Consider the following 13,107-nt stretch of genomic DNA (forward strand, 5'->3'; position numbering starts at 1 on the left):
AATATTTATTTTTTAAAAAAGAGGCTCAATAATTTGTCTAAGGTTACACAGCTAGGAAAAAAAATGGAACTCAGAATTTATCTCTGCACAAAGCTGTGTGACTTTTCTGACCACATCCCAGTGTCTTACATTGTGATGTATGTATAAGAAATACCTCTGGGGGCTGATGCAGTGGTGCAGTGGGTTAACACCCTGGCCTAAAGTGCTGGCATCCCATGTGGGCACCAGTTCAAGACTGGGCTGCTCTGCTTCCTGTCCAGCTCTCTGCTGTGGTCCAGGAGAGCAGCAGAGGATGGTCCAAGTCCTTGGGCCCCTGTACCCACGTGGGAGACCTGGAAGAAGCTCCTGGCTCCTGGCTTTGGATCGGTACAGCTCTGGCCGTTGCGGCCATCTGGGGAGTGAACCATCGGATGGAGGACCTCTCTCTCTCTCTCTTTCTCTCTCTCTCTCTCTCTGCTTCTCCTCTCTCTGTGTAACTCTGACTTTCAAGTGAATAAATAAATCTTAAAAAAAAAAAAAATACCTCTGTGGTCTTCCTGCTGGCTCCTGGCACAGAGGAGCTGTGTCATTTCCTGAGTAGCAGGGGTGCCAGGAACATCTTTTGTGATATTCTCCTTAGTCGCCAGGTCCTGGCAGGAGCTCCTAAGACCCCTGGCATCTCTGTGGGAACAGTGTCCTTGTGCGTGATGCTGAGGTTGCTGATGGGTCCCCTGGGCAGCTGAAGGATGGCGCTGGTCACCAGGAGGCTGGCCTCATCAGAGAGCAGGCCATGTCAGCCCCCACCCCACCTCCAAGGAGCAGAGAAGGGTTGGAGACTGAGTTAATCACCAAGGGCCAACGACTTCATCAGTCATGCCTAGGAGTGAGACCTCCATGAAGACCCTGAACCACAGGGTTTGGGAACTCCCTTCCCGGTTGGTGAACACATGGTGTGCTGGGGAAGGGGGGTTACCTGGAGACGCCACGGCCACTCCACACGCCTTCCTCCCAGCCCCAACCATGTGCATCTTCTTTTATAACAAACCAGCCAGTCAGTTCTATGAACTTTTTGGCAAACTGTGGAACATGAGGAAGAGATCTGGGAACCCCTGGTTGATAGCCAGTAGGCCAGAAGTACTGGGGGGCCCTGGACATGTGATGGACGCCTGAAGTGGGGCAGCCTAGTTGGACTGAGCTCGTAACCCACAGGTGGGACACCAGCTCTGAGCGGTTAGTGTCGGAACAGGATGGGCTCCTCGGAGGCCCTGTTGGTGGCTGGGAGGTGGAAGGTTGGACGGACATGGTGGGGAAAAACCTGCACAGTGGGTGTCGGATGTGAGTAGAAACAGGTCACAGTGCTGACACATAGTAGTGTCTACTACTGGATCACCACGCTCCTAAGAACTTGCATGCTTTTAAAATCAAACAATACTCTCCAAACAGGGTGAGTGCAGAGTCCCACAGTGAGGGATCAAGTGGCCCCCTTCAGGTTCCCCCCCACCATGTTAGAGCTGAGAAAATAACTCTGGCAACTACTCCAGCCAGTGTTCCCACTGAGAAGCGAGTTGGCTCGGGCCCACCGCGTGCTGCATAGGACGCCGCACCATTAGATGATATGCAACAAAGCGGGTCAGGTCCTTATAGCCTTGTCTGAAGGATTAGTCATGCGGTCGCAGACCAGCGATTTCCCAGTCCACAAGTAATACCAGTGGAAGCTGGGGAAGCCACTGAAGCACTCATCACTAGCGAACACAAAGGACACGGGTTACTAACGCCACGTTTTCTGGCGTACTTGCTTTGCACTTGATTGTATACGATGATCTGCGTCTGCCAAGTTGAGTGCACGGGCATACACAAGGCATGGACACAGCGATGAGGCACCTTGCATGGATACAGGTTTGTGTAACTGCAGTGGATACGGCTGAAAATCCTACACCTTATGTGTAAAGTAAGATGTCATGAGAAGGACAAAAAGCATCTGCCCGAAGAACAGGGTATCTAAGTGCAATGAGGAGCCGGCCATTGGCTTCTGGGTACACAGTGACTCTGCCTGCCACTCTATGAAATGGAACGAATCTCGATTTTGAACAGTAGTTGTAGGATTAGAGATGTTTAAGTAAACTGGCAAAGAGTAGGTCCTCACTGTTACTGTCCTGAGAACTCTGCAATTGTTCTAGAACTGGTGGGAGCTCCATCTGGGGACAGTGAGGAACATCAGCTCTGCTTTGGACTATTAGTTCAAAAGGTGCTTGGTGTATAATAGGCACTCACTAAAACTGTTGACTGAATGAATGAAGAAGTGCAGCATGTTCATTCTCTTTAAGTAGAGCTAATAAGAGAACATAAAAGTCGACATCTGGCCTTGTGGAGAGGAAAGGGCTACTTAACTCATCAACCCAAGTTAGCAGGAAGAACACAGGAAACGTATAGAAACGATAGAAATGTGGCTCAACATCATGTAACTAGCAAGGAAATAAACTTCATCGTGGTGGCTGTATGATCTGAAACTGGAAAATATTCTTACAGGCTACTTTCTGGTGTTACTGACTTCATAGCTGCATTTTAGCAGTTACTGAACTGAGAACTGTCCAAAAGGATTTTGGTCTCCAAGATTCCCTGATTATTTTTTTTCAAGTTTATACAATTACATTTTCCTTAACAATGTGCCATGGCTTGAACATGGTTCTCAGAGTTCATTAATCCCAGGGGTGGGGCCTAGTAAGTGGCAATTAATGAATGCATTAATTTCTTTACTGTGGGACTGGATTAGTTATTTTGAGAGTTGGTTGTTATAAAAGTGAGGTCAGGGGGCCATTGCGGCATAGCAGGTGCCAGTATCCGCCTGTGACGCCAGACACCTGTTGGTGTCCTGGCTGCTCCACTTCTGATCCAGCTCTCTGCTAACGGCCTGGGAAAAGCAGAAGAAGATGGCCCAAGTGTTTGGGTCCCTGCCACCCACATGGGTGATCTGGATGGAGCTCCTGGCTCCTCGCTTTGTCCTAGCCCAGCCCTGATCATTGGTGCCATCTGGGGAGTGAACCAGCAAATGAAAGACACCTCTCTCTCTCTAACTCTTTCAAATAGAAAAACCTTTAAAAAACAAACAAAACAAAAGGCAAAGAGGTCAGGGAGACCAGCATTGTGGTACGGCGGATTACGCTACCACTTACGATGCTGGTACCCATATCAGAGCACCAGTTTGAGCCCTGGTTGCTCTGCTTCCAATCCAGCTCCCTGCTAATGCACCCAGAAATGCAACAGAAGAGGGCGCAAGTGCTTGGGCCCCTGCCACCTATGTGAGAGACCTGGATGCAGTTCTAGGATCCTGGCTTCCACCTGGCCTAGCCTCAGCCATTGTGGCCATTTGGGGAGTAAATCAGTGGATGAAAGATCTCTCTTTATCTCTCTCCATCACTCTGCCTGTCAAATAAATCTTAAAAAAAAAAAAAAAAAAAAAGCGAGGTCAGACTCCTCTTGCTCTCTCTTGTCCTCTTCTGCCCTCCTGCTGTCCACTGTAGGGTGACACTTCGAGAAGACTCTCACTAGATGCCAATGTCATATCCTCGGACTTCCCAGCGAAATAAACTGCCATTCATTATATAAATTACATTTCTTTTTTTTTTTTTTTGACAGGTAGAGTAGACAGTGAGAGAGAGACAGAGAGAAAGGTCTTCCTTTTTCCGTTGGTTCACCCCACAATGGCCGCTGCGGCCGGCTTACCACGCTGATCCAAAGCCAGGAGCCAGGTGCTTCTCCTGGTCTCCCATGGGGTGCAGGGCCCAAGCACCTGGGCCATCCTCCACTGCACTCCCGGCCACAGCAGAGAGCTGGACTGGAAGAGGGGCAACCGGGACAGAATCCGGTGCCCCGACAGGGACTAGAACCTGGTGTGCCGGCGCCGCAGGCGGAGGATTAGCCTAGTGAGCCGCGGCACTGGCCTAAATTACATTTTAATAAGCATCTCAGGTACTCTGTTGTAGCAACACGGTATGTTAGTGGTATAGGATAAGCAGCTCATGTGAATGAGATTAACCTCTGTTTTCATAAAGCAAATGGGGACCCATGCTACGTGGCAACAAAACATTTATGTTGTACCTTTCAGAGAAACAGAGGCTTGATAAGTGGTAGCTGCTATTACGCGTGCCCTGGCCCTCTTTACCACTTTCTCTAAGCTCTATTTCTGATAGAGCCCAGCGTTTCCCAAAATAAACCACACCACGTCTATGAAATGCGAATAAGCAGGAAATAGAAAAAGTGGTTCTGAGATCCAGTAAAATTAGAAACCCTGGAAGGAACGGCCGCTCACCCGTCACGGGCTGTCCGACAGGAGCGTCTCAACCCCGAGTTCAGCATGGGCCGCCCTCCCCGGCAAGCCTCTAGGCTTTCTTCCCGCCAAATATTCAGGAACGCTCTGTTAGGGGCCACAGTGCTTCTGCCTTCCCCTCCTCGTTGTGCCCTTGCGTGGTTGCTGCTCCAACTCCTCCCAGCACAGCCTGTCTTCAAGGCACCAATACTCCCAGGAGCATGCCTGGAAAAGCCCTAATTTCATTGTTCTCCTCTGCCTCACCCACACTCTTGTTGTTTTTCATTTGAAAAGCAGAGAGACAGAGATCTTCCATCCTCTGGCTCACTCCCAAAATGCTCACCACAGTGGCGTCTGGGGCTGGGTCAGGCAGAAGCCAAGAGCCTGGAACTCAATCCAGGTTTCCACGTGGGTGAAAGGGACCCAAGTAACTGAGCTGTCACTCTCTGCTCCCCTGGGGTGCAGCATTAGCAGCAAACTGGAATAGAGCACAGAGCAAGGACTGGAACCCAGGGCTCCTGATCTGGGATGGGGATGTCCAGACTGCTGCCAAACGCCTGGCCCTCGGTCTTCTTTACATGGTGGACTCCTACTTACCCTTCAAAACCTAGCCACACTGGCCCCTCAGGGAAGTCTTCTGAACCTCACCAGGCAGAAGTAGTTGCCGCCTCCTTGTTCCTCCAGGAATTTACTCGAAATCTGTTTCCATACTGATTTTTCAAAACATCCTTCGTTAGAAGTAAACAGGACTCCCTAGCTCTGCACAGAGCCCAGCAGACCATGGGTGAATGAATGAATGATTGCAAGAAACTGATTTTCGGCTGGAGTCGCTTGGTTCCTATTTTCCAGGTCAGTGAGACTGAAAATTCCCTTTAGAAAGGGTTTCTGACTCACTTCCGTGTTCTCCAAAGTCACGCCAGAGCACCCAGCGGCCAACGAAAAAGCGCCCTAAGGAGTGACCATAATCAGGGACCCCCGCCCGCAGTTCAGGGAGCAGCTCAGAGCCTCGGGGACCTCCAGGGGCCGCGGCAGGGGCACAGCGTTGGGGAGCCGGGCGCCACCTGCCACACATGACTCCCGCTTCCTGCTCCGGCCAGAACGGCGTTGCCATGGAGACGACCCCGGCCCTCAGCCCGCCAGCCCTCACGGCCTCTCAGGAGGGCAGCGGTGCATGGCGACTCTTCGGCCCCTCGCCCACCTCCTCATCTACGTACTCGCCTATTCCTGCGTTTACTCGTGTTTGTACTTGTTCATTTATCTTATCAGCATCCTTGTAGAGGACTGGGCAAGGTGAGACCCGGGACGGCTGGCCTTTGGCCTAGGAGGGCTTGAGGGGCCGAGTCCCTGCCTTTTCCTGGAAGGATCCCAAGGTAAGAGCAGCGGCCATGGCAAGAGGCGGGCAGGGCAAGGCCGAGTCCACACACTGTGGCGCAGGCTGGCGGGCTCCGGGGGGCGCGCGGCCACGGGGGCAGGCCCGGCTCTGGGGAGCTGGCCGGGCCAGGCCGTGGGCGGGAGGAGTGTGGTGTGGCCAAAGGCGGCCAGCGAGGAGCTCTTGGGGATCTGGGGGGCGCACTTCGACACCGGCACCCCGCTGGGAGAGGGGGCCATGCGCTTCCTCTGCGGCTGCCTCGGTAGTGTCCGCCTGCTCCCAGTGCCTGGTGGATGGAGACTGTCCAGGTCCAGTGCGCGTGCGCAGGCCGCAAGCCCACTGCCCCCAGGCCGAGCGGCTGGCCGACACCCTGGTGAGCACTGCATAGACCTGCTGTGTCCCGCCTGCTCGGTGCTGCCGCTCGCTCGGAACAAGAAGCAGCTGGCCTGGGGCGTCCTGCAGGGGCTAGGAGGGCGTGCGGCGCTGTAGTAGACCCACTGAGGGTTCTACAGACTTCACGGAGGACAGCCACTCGAACGATAGCCTCTGTGCAGCCACCTGCCACCTGCCGCGTCCCGGAGACCTCAACTCCCTGAAGAAACAGGAGTAGGCAAGGACTTGTGACCCGTGGCCCCGGGCACTGCAAGCCAGCAGTGCTGGTGTGTGTAAAATGTCACCACCTTTGGGACTAGTGGCTGCCTGTGCTTCCCAAGTTCTCTGAAGATTCATTTATTTATTTATCTATCAAGGCAGAGCGCACTTGCGCGCGAGAGGGCATCCATCTGCTGGTTCACTTTCCAAATGGCCTCAACAGCCAGGGCTGGGCCAGGCCAAAGCCAGGAGCCAGGAACTCCATCTGAGTCGCTCATGCGGGTAGCAGGAGCCCAAGCACTTGGCTGTCCCCTACTGCCCTCCCAGGCGCATTATCAGGGGGCAGGATTGGAAGTGGAACAGCCAGGATTCCAAACTGTGGTCTGATACAGGGTGCTGGAGTCCCAAGGCAGCCTAATCCACTGCACTGCTGTGTGGGCCCTGATTCCTTCTTTAGGCAACCCAAGAGGATTGCAAGCGTTTCCTTGGGGGTTGGAACCATTCTCTTTGGGGAATCAACATGGTCCGCTTTAACTCAGTCCGTTTTCAACAATAATAAGGAAGAATTCTTATCAGGAAGTCATGTTGGGTAATTTAGCATGTCTAAACTCCTCTGGTCTCCGTTTCAGTGGGAGTTGTCCCCACATAACTAGCAAAGAGCTTACAGATGAGGCTGTGAGGTCAGCACAGCCGAATGGATTAGGGAGCAAAAAGAGATTCTGGCACATGGTGTTCAGCTCGGTAGACACCGAACACCTAAACAGATGAAGGGCTTGTCGAATATTTCCTGTTCGTGCCCATTACAGGTAAAAATTAGTAATAGTTCTGACTTGTACTACCAGGGAGCTTAGAATGAATTCACCATTTTCAGAGACGTGGGATGGCCCACCTGGTCTCATTTTGCCCTGTCCCCTCCGACCCTGCTGTTGCTGATTAGAACACCCTCTCTCCAGGAAGTGCTACAATTGGATCAATGTGGAAAGCCAAAATGAGATGAAGGCCAGGCTCCGGGAATAAATATGTAAAGAAAAGCCTCTGTTCTCTAAAGATTTCTTTTGTATAACTGGGCTTTCAACAGCCATACATCCAAAGACCATACCACCCTGACTTTAAAAAAAAAAAAAAAAAAAGCCCTGCAAATTCCAGTGATTTTTTTTGTTGAGTATTAAAGAATGGTGTGGGTGACTTTGGAAAAAAAAAATCTTACTTTAATGTAACAAATGCCATTCAGTTAATTTTTGTAGATGTTTCAGTGATCTTGACAATGACTGAAGTTCATAAAATTTGCTGAAGTTAAAAGGTGCGTTTTCAGCCGGCACCGCGGCTCACTAGGCTAATCCTCAACCTTGCAGCACCAGCACACCGGGTTCTAGTTCTGGTCGGAGCACCAGATTCTGTCCTGGTTGCCCCTCTTCCAGGCCAGCTCTCTGCTGTGGCCCAGGAGTACAGTGGAGGCTGGCCCAAGTGCTTGGGCCCTGCACCCCATGGGAGACCAGGATAAGTACCTGGCTCCTGGCTTCAGATCAGTGCGGTGCGCCGGCCGCAGCGCGCCAGCCGCGGCGGCCATTGGAGGGTGAACCAACAGCAAAGGAAGACCTTTCTCTCTGTCTCTCTCTCTCACTGTCTACTCTGCCTGTCAAAAAAAAAAAAAAGTGCATTTTCATTCTCTCTGTAGCCTTCCCATCTCTGAGAGTATAAGATCATTGAAAGTCTGTCAGTTAAAGATGTTTGTAAAATGTGAATAAGAAATACACCTCCATGTGGTATTTTATGTAATTTAGCAACGTGTCACATGACTGTCTTCCCTGGTATTCAACTAGACTACAAGCTCAGACTGTTAGTTAGTCTTTGTTAATTTCATAATAGTAAACTGTTCAATAGCTCACAGAAGTTAGATCCAAGCTCTTGTCCTCCTGGAGAGAGAAGAATTCCAAGTGGAGTTGTGATATGGTGCCCAAGTGAGAGCGGGATTTATGTAAAAGTGAGAGGGTAGATGGACATTGACGCGTGAGTGTGGCCACCCCGCACTGAGCAATCCTCCTTGTCCTGTATGGACCAGAGGGCTGCCTGTGAGGAGGGAGAGGCAGCCAGAGCAGACCTCGAGGCGTGCTCAGTGGCAGCAAGAGATCTCCCCAGGTGCTCAGCCTCTTGTTGGAGTTAGGGGTGGGGTCTTAGCAGGCGTAAGCCTGCTGGGGTCTTTAGCACCTCCACGTGGAGTTGAATTTCCATGTGGTCACCACAGAGTCCCCTCCTTCCAGGCCCAGATAAGACACAGGTGCATCCTGGGAAGGTGGGCATTTTAGATTGACGGGTGAAGGAATAAAATTACATTCCAGCTCACTAAGACATAACTCCCTGCCTGGCTACCCCATCATAGTGTCTGGATGTAAGTATGTTTGGCCTGTCTTGATTGGGTAATAGAGAACTTGACAAGAAAACATCAGTGTTTGTGAGTGAGATGGAATGAAATGTGTTTCTATTTGGTGCTCTTATTTCGCTTATTTGAGGGGAGGATCATTACCTGTTGTTAAGACGCTCTAACTTTCCTCAGGAGGTTAGCTTCTGAGTTTGTTGAAAAGCAAAGTTCTGGGGCTGGTGTTGTGGTTCAATAGGTTAAGGTGTTGCCTTTGATGCTGGCATCCCAGATGAGCACTGGTTTGGATCCAGGCTGCTCCACCTCCAGTCTAGCTCCCTGCTAGTGTGCCTGGGAAAGCAGTATTTGGGCCCCTGCCACTCACATGGAGACCCGGATGGAGTTCCAGCTTCCTAGAATTTCCTGGCCCATGGCTGTTGCAGCCCATGTGGGGAGTGAACCAGCAGATGGAAGATCTCTCTTGGTCTCTCCTTCTGTCTGTGTAACTCTGCCTTTCAAATAGATAACTAAATTTTTTTTTTAAAGAGAAACTTTCTCAGTGAAAGATAAATTTAATAGGACATAGGGGTGCAGATTCATTTGTGCAAAAATTTTATTTATTTATTTATTTATTTGACAGATAGACAGTGAGAGGGAGAGACAGAGAGAAAGGTCTTCCTTCCGTTGGTTCACTCCCCAAATGGCCGCTACTGTCGGAGCTACACCGATCCGAAGCCAGGAGCCAGGTGCTTCCTCCTGGTCTCCCATGGGGTGCAGGGCCCAAGCATTTGGGCCATCCTCCACTGCTTTCCTGGGCCATAGCAGAGAGCTGGACTGGAAGTGGAGCAACCAGGACTAGAACCCAACGCCCATATGGGATGCCGGCACCGCAGGCGGAGGATTTACCAAGTGAGCCACAGCGCCGGCCCCTGTGCAAAAATTTTAACATAAAGATATTCCCATCTAGTACTGTTTTGTAAAATGATTGTAGCGAGTTTCTTTCATCACTAGCTGATTAAATGAAGTACTTTCTATCAGTGATTTAGGAAATTGCTGCAAAACCTTGGCTTTCAAGATAGTAAGAGCTCACTTGCTCTGGCCTGTGGTATTTCATGATTGTGCTGTTGATAACACCAGAGAATTTTTGCGTTATACACAGCGTCTGTTTAGAGAAGTATCATCTATGGAGAACCATATGGCGTGGATTCTGGCTGCCACGAGTGTGGTGATGAAGATGGGTTTCCTTAATTTGAGTCAGCGGTTTCCATGTTCAGGCCCTGTGTTTCTGTTCACGTTTTTATTGGTGGCTTACAAATGTCTGAAAATACAGCCCGACAGTCGCTGCCGATAAAGAATGAAGGATGATTTAAATCAAGACAACATGAGTTCAGAACACTGCGGACTTCTAGTCCCTGTTCCTCTGGGACAATCCAGCCCCTGTCCCCTGCTGTACCTATGTGGAGACTGGAAATGAAGGACTGCAGAGCTGTAGACAGAGAGGAAAGAGCAGAGGCAGGACCGCCTCTGCCCTCCCTCGGTTTGCCCGAAAGCAGAGGGACCCTGTCCCCTCCCCTTCTACCAGAGAAATCAGGTTACCCCCCAGTGACAACGACTGGCCTGAGCTGGTACCAGAGGACTCTAAGGCAGCTTTAAACACAAGCCCTTACCCACCCTTTACATGCCTTCCCCCAGCTCCAGGTGCTGTGGCACAGTGGGTTAAAGCTGTGGCCTACAATGCTGGCATCCTGTATTGGCACCAGTTCGAGTCTCAGCTCTTCCATTCCAGTAGCTAACATGCTTGGGAAAGCAGCAGAGGATGTCCCGAGTCCTGGGGGCCCAGACCAGGGAGAAGTTCCTGGCTGCTGACTTTCAGCCGGGCCCAGGAGTGAATTAGCAGATGGAAGATCTCTCTCTCTCTCTCTCTCTCTCTCTCTCTCTCTGCCTTTCTTTTCTTTTTAAAAGGTTTATTTTATTTATTTGAAAGGCAGAGTTACAGAGAGAGGTAGAGAAAGAGAGACAGAGAAAGAGAGGTCTTCCACCTGCCGGTTCCTTCCCCAAATGGCCACAGTGGCCAGAGCTGGGCCAATCCGATGCCAGGAGCCAGGAGCTTCTTCCAGGTGCAGGGGCCCAAGGACTTGGGCCATCTTCTGTTTTCCCAGGCCATAAGCAGAGAGCTGGATCTGAAGATGAACTGGCACCTATACGGCATGCCGGCGCCACAGGTGGAGGCCTAACCTACTACACCACAGCACCTGCCCCAACAAACATCTTTTAATTCCATATTCCACAAAATTCTTGGTGCACCCTCAGATGGGGATATTCTGCATCTGTAATTAGCTCTCTCTCTATGTGTGAAATCATGCATATCTATTAGAATTCTCAAAGCCAAAGTATACATCTGGTAGTTAGGCATTTTATGTTCATTTTCTTCTATCTCATCAGTTCTTGAAGTAGTCCATTTTATATGCAGCTTGTCAGAGTGTTGGCTAATAAGTGAAGCATGTCGAATCAAAGTCCACATTTTCCTCATGACTCTAGTTCAGCACCTCGTTATATGACTATCTTTTCTGTAAGTTGTTTTTTGTGTACCTCAAAATTATTTCTAACCAATTTTCTGTTTGTTCTACAAAATGTTCCTAGTTTTTCACCAATGGAAAGTTTGTAATGTGTTGCAACTGTGGGAAACCGATGGCATAACTGCTCAGCCGTAATCAAACTGCAAAATACCTAATCTGTAAGTCTTTGTCCACACCAGGTGGACGCCTGTGTCCTAACTTGAAGGCGCTGATCATAAACAGGGAACTCTGGGTTTGCCATTTCAACAAGAGGCTTTATCTGTCACATTTCCTATTTTTCCCCTCTAATCTTTAGTTCCCACAGCTAAGGAAGCTGATTTTAGGCTGTTTATCTTTCCCCCCAGGTGGTGATTAAAGCAGCTTTCTCAAGTATATGACATTAATTTCACGTTAGAGCTGTAATCTCTTGCATTGATCTGTCCTTTCAGCAGTGAATAAAGGGAGGAGGTAAAAGCTCAAAAACAAAGGCCAGTGCCACGTGATAAAGACTGGAAAGAACTGGGCTGTTAATGTTAGCAGCATTGTTCCTTGCTGCACAAAGTGCATTTAGAAAGTGTTTCTTTTGAGCCTTTCAAAGGCAAGGAAAATCTCAGAAGTCAGAGATCACATTTTGATAGGCAGTCCTTCAGTTACAGGACGCTTGTTTTCAGCAGTCTTAAAGATCAATTATTTTCTGTTAAAGATTTATTTATTTACTTGAAATGCAGAGTCGGGGGGGGGGGGCCTTTTCCATCTGCTGGTTGACTCCCCAAATGGCTACAACAGCTTACACTGGGGCCAGGAACTCTATCCGGGTCTCCCATGTGAGTGGCAGGGGCCCAACTACTCGAGCCATCTTCCGCTGCTTTCCCAGAGGCCTTAGCAGGGAGGTAGACTGGAAGTGGAGCAGCCAGGACCTAAACTGGTACTCATGTGGGATGCTGGTGTCTCAGGTGGCAGCTTAACCCTCTGTAGCACAGTGCCAGCACAAAGATCAATTATTTTTTAAACCATGAGCAAAGAGCTGTTTGAAAGGAAATTTAAATTTCAACATCACTTCTATCACAATATCACCTATGATAATATGAGGAGTTAGGTTAATAGGCAGTTATGTCAGGCTCCTGTGGGAATGCGAAAAGGGGCAGAATCCCTTTTAGAGTGGATGAAGTGCTTGCTTCTTCCCAAAGGCAGCCTTTATTAACACGTAGTTTTATTATGAAAATAGGCTAGGCAGGATTGTCAATTCCAGCCCTCTAATTGATTATTAGTCCAGCCCTCTGATTGGTTGTTATTCCAGCCACCTGATTGGTTGTTATTCCAGCCCTCTAATTGGTGCTAGCCATTACTCTGCCCTTTCCTGATTGGCTAAATCTAGGTAGCCATTTTTGTGCCTAAAAAGAGAGGGTTCCCCCAAGCTTCCTGGGCAACCCCTCCCCTGGAGTCCTCCTCCTGACTACACAGCAGGAGGTTTTTCTCTTTCAGTATCTGTCTCTTTGTCTTCTGTCCCTATTTGCACGGAAATTCTTCTTTGACGTCAGAGACCACTGATCACTGTCCTGTAACAATATCATGTATAGTAATTAGATAATGTTATTAATCTTTTTGTCTTGAATTCCATTTGGGTGTGTGGGGGGGTGAGTAGGGAGAATATTGACAATGCAACTTTAACTAGATTTGTGTGTATGTGTATGTGTGTGCCGTAGCACACTAGCACTTCAGTGACAGTTTTCAGAATTTTCACCACATTCTGCCTATTCTGCACGGGCCACAGTCTGTAACGCTACCGATCAACATGTACCTCCTGCCAAGATGGTGGTAGGCCCAAGTTTTGTGATGTGCATAATACTTGGACCCTACTCCATGGAGTTTACTGTCTGGTAGGAGAAACAAAGTACAGATGTGCAGGGTGCTGCAAAGAAACCCAGAGTGTTGTAGGGTTGTAGACCTGAGTGATGTC

The 13,107-nt window shown here is 49.6% G+C and overlaps 1 long non-coding RNA gene across 4 annotated transcripts in view; it reads left to right on the plus strand.

Annotated features, from left to right (window-relative positions):
- Positions 1–5,325: 5,325 nt before the first annotated feature.
- Positions 5,326–13,107, plus strand: part of LOC103350179 (uncharacterized) — a 30,701-nt gene continuing 22,919 nt past the window's right edge. Inside the window, exon 1 of one of the 4 annotated variants that reach the window (XR_007923629.2) lies at positions 5,326–5,652. This is a non-coding gene — a long non-coding RNA (uncharacterized lncRNA). The remainder of the gene's footprint in view (positions 5,653–13,107) is intronic. The other 3 variants (XR_011390699.1, XR_011390700.1, XR_011390698.1) reach the window with 3 other exon arrangements.

Source organism: Oryctolagus cuniculus, chromosome 7 (genome assembly GCF_964237555.1).
Source record: "Oryctolagus cuniculus chromosome 7, mOryCun1.1, whole genome shotgun sequence".
In the NCBI taxonomy this organism is placed as follows: Eukaryota; Metazoa; Chordata; class Mammalia; order Lagomorpha; family Leporidae; genus Oryctolagus; species Oryctolagus cuniculus.